The sequence below is a fragment of the Arachis hypogaea genome, chromosome 2 (assembly GCF_003086295.3).
Source record: "Arachis hypogaea cultivar Tifrunner chromosome 2, arahy.Tifrunner.gnm2.J5K5, whole genome shotgun sequence".
In the NCBI taxonomy this organism is placed as follows: Eukaryota; Viridiplantae; Streptophyta; class Magnoliopsida; order Fabales; family Fabaceae; genus Arachis; species Arachis hypogaea.
In genome coordinates this window covers 17806430-17810497 of record NC_092037.1, presented here as the reverse complement: position 1 = coordinate 17810497, position 4068 = coordinate 17806430, and positions in this window count along the sequence as shown.

The window sequence follows — 4068 nt, the reverse complement described above, 5'->3', positions numbered from 1 at the left end:
TTTCTTGTTGTGTGTCTTTCCTTGTTTTTCTTGTGCAATTTCGAATTATTAGTGTCCAAAATATTAAAATTTTTAAGTTTGGTGTCCTTTGTGTCCTTATTTCCTTAAAAATTTTTAAAATTTGTTCTTGGTTTTCATCTTAATCTTCAAAGTATTCTTGGTGTTCATCTTGACATTCAAAGTTTTCGTGTTTATTTTCTTTGTATTGATCTAAAAATTCTAAGTTTGGTGTCATTTTATTGTTTTTCTCTTTCCTTATTGAATTCAAAAAATATCTTTCCCTTTATTTACTCATAGTTTTCGAATTCTCTAAGTTGACTTATTCAAAATTTTAACATTTGGTAGTTTCTTGTTAGTTAAAATTTCAATTTTAAAATTTATCTTTTAAATCTTTTTCAATTTTCTTTTTATATTTTTCGAAAATCCTTTATAAAATTTTTCAAAATCTTTTTCTTACTCATAATTTTTGAATTACTTGTACTATCTTATTATTTTGATTGAAAAATTTTAAGTTTGGTGTTTCCTTGTTGAGAAAGTTTTAATCTTCAAATTTTAAAATCATATCTTTTTCAAATCTTTTCTTTTATTTATTTATTTTTACAAGCATCTTTAATTTTAAGACATATCTTTTTCAAAACCTCCTAACCACTATCTCTCTCTTCATTTTTCGAAAATCATATCCAAAAATTTTTCAGAATTTTCGTTTATTAATCTTTTTATTATTCGAATTTCTTTTATTTCTTTATCTTTTAGTTTTTGAAATTTATATTTTATTTTTCAATTATTTTATTTTATTTCTTTCTTTCAATTTGGTTTATCTTTAATTAAATAAAATAAAAACAAAAATATTTTAATTTTTCTTTTACTTTATTTCTATTTTACAATCCACAACATCTCCCTTTCTCCATCATGGACCTAAGTGGAAATGAACAGTCCAGAAGGACTCTGGGGTCATATGCTAACCCCACTACTGCTGCATATGGGAGTAGTATCTGTATACCTCCCATAAGAGTAAGCAGCTTTGAGTTAAATCCTCAGCTCATTATTATGGTGCAGCAAAATTGCCAGTATTTTAGTCTTCCATAGGAAGAACCTACTGAGTTTCAGGCACAGTTCTTACAAATTGTTGACACAGTACGTGATAAGGAAGTAGATTAGGATGTCTACAGATTATTACTGTTTTCATTTGCTGTAAAAGATCAAGCTAAGAGATGGTTAAATAACCAACCCACAGCAAGCATAAGAACATGGAAATAGTTATCAGACAAATTCCTGAATCAATATTTCCCTCCAAAAAAGATGACACAGCTAAGGCTGGACATCCAAGGCTTTAAACAAAAGGATAATGAATCTCTTTATAATGCTTGGGAGAGGTACATAGGGATGCTAAGAAAATGTCCCTCTGAAATATTTTCAGAGTGGGTGTAGTTAGAAATCTTTTACTACGGGCTTACAGAAAAGGCCCAAATGTCTCTAGACCACTCAGCTGGTGGATCTATACATATGAGAAAGACAATTGAAGAGGCTCAATAGCTCATTGATACAGTTGCTAGAAATCAATATCTATACTTAAGTAGTGGGTCCTCCATGAAAGAAGAAGCTAATGCAGTATCCACTGAACTTAGTCTTCAAGAACAAGTTGCTGAAATCAATCAGCAATTGCTTAGTATAACAAAACAGTTCCCAAAATTCAAAGAGATGCTCCAAGACACTAAAAATGCTAACCAGAATATGGAAGCACAATTGGATCAGACAAGACAGCAGCTATCTAAACAGATAACAGAAGAATGCCAAGCTGTTCAATTAAGAAGTGAGAAGACATTGAATGTCTCAACTCAAAGCAGCAGAAAGCCAAGAAAGGAACAACTGATAGAGGATGACCAACCTACTGCCCAAAATCCCTCTAAGGACATTAAGAGCCTAGAGAGGAATGATTCTGGCATTCAAACGCCAGAAAAGGGTAAGAAAGTGGCGTTAAACGCCCAAGGGATGGCCAGTTCTGGCGTCCAAACACCAGAAAAGGGTGGTAATCTGGCATTAAACGCCCAGGCAGCCCCCAATTCTGGCGTTCAAACGCCAATAAGGGATCAGACACCTGCAAGTGCTGATAACAACCCCCTTAAGCAGGCTTCTCCAACCACTTCTGTAGGAAACAAACCTGCAACAAATAAGGTTGAAGAATATAAAGCCAAGATGCCTTATCCTCTGAAACTCTGCCAAGCAGAATAGGATAAACAATTTTCCTGCTTTGCAGACTATCTCAGGACTCTTGAAATAAAGATTCCATTTGCAGAGGCACTTGAGCAAATACCCTCTTATGCTAAGTTCATGAAAGAGATCTTAAGTCATAAGAAGGATTGGAGAGAAACTGAAAAGGTTTTCCTCACTGAAGAATGCAGTGCAGTCATTTTGAAAAGCTTACCAGAGAAGCTTAAGGATCCCGAAAACTTTATGATACTATGCACATTAGAGGGTACTTGTACCAAGACAGCTCTATGTGACCTTGGGGCAAGTATCAACCTAATCCCTGCATCCACTATCAGAAAGCTTGGCTTGACTGATGAAGTCAAACCAACCCGGATATGTCTTCAACTTGCTGATGGCTCCATTAAATATCCATCAGGCATAATTGAGGACATGATTGTCAAGGTTGGGCCATTTTGCCTTTCCCACTAACTTTGTAGTGCTGGAAATGGAGGAGCACAAGAGTGAAACTCTCATTCTAGGAAGACCCTTCCTAGCAACTAGACGAACTCTCATTAATGTCCAAACAGGGGAAGTGACCCTGAGAGTCAATGAGGATGAGTTTAAGTTGAATGCTGTCAAAGCTATGCAGCATCCAGACACACCAAAAGACTTCCTGAGCGTTGATATTATTGACTCCTTGGTGGAAGAGGTCAATATGACTGAAAGTCTCGAATCAGAGCTAGAGGACATTTTTAAAGATGTTCAGCCTGACCTGGAGGAACCAGAGAGAACCAAAGAACCTCTGGAAACTCCTCAGGAAGAGGGGAAGCCTCCTAAACCCGAGCTTAAACCACTACCACCATTCCTGAAATATGCATTTCTGGGAGAAGATGACACTTTTCCAGTAATCATAAGCTCTACTTTAGAGCCACAGGAAGAGGAAACACTACTTCATGTGCTAAGGACACACAAGACAGCTCTTCCATAAGTGATCTTAAGGGAATTAGCCCAGCTAGATGCATGCACAAGATCCTATTGGAGGATGATGCTAAGCCAGTGGTTCAACCACAGAGACGGCTGAATCCAGCCATGAAGGAGGTGGTGCAGAAAGAGGTCACTAAGCTACTAGAGGCTGGGATTATTTATCCTATTTCTGATAGCCCCTGGGTGAGCCCTGTCCAAGGTCCCCAAGAAGGGAGGCATGACAGTGGTTCATAATGAAAAAATGAACTGGTTCCTACAAGAACAGTTACAGGGTGGTGTATGTGTATTGACTACAGAAGACTCAATACAGTCACCAGAAAGGATCATTTTACCTTACCATTCATAGACCAGATGCTAGAGAGACTAGCAGGTCATGAATACTACTACTTTTTGGACGGCTATTCAGGTTACAACCAAATAGCAGTAGATCCTCAGGACCAAGAGAAAACATCATTCACATATCCTTCTGGAGTATTTGCCTATAGAAGAATGCCATTTGGCCTGTGTAATGCAGCTGGAACCTTTCAGAGGTGCATGCTCTCTATTTTCTCTGATATGGTAGAAAATTTTTTGGAAATCTTCATGGATGACTTCTCAGTATTTGGAGACTCATTCAGCTCCTGTCTTGACCATCTAGCACTTGTTCTGAAAAGGTGCCAAGAGACTAACCTGGTTTTAAACTGGAAAAAATGTCACTTTATGGAGAATGAAGGAATTGTCCTTGGGAACAAAATTTCAAACAAGGGAATAGAGGTGGATCAAGCTAAGGTAGAGGTAATTGAAAAATTACCACCACCTACTAATGTTAAGGCAATCAAAAGTTTTCTGGGGCATGCATGATTCTATAGGAAGTTTATAAAGGATTTTTCAAAAATTGCAAAACCTCTGAGCAATCTA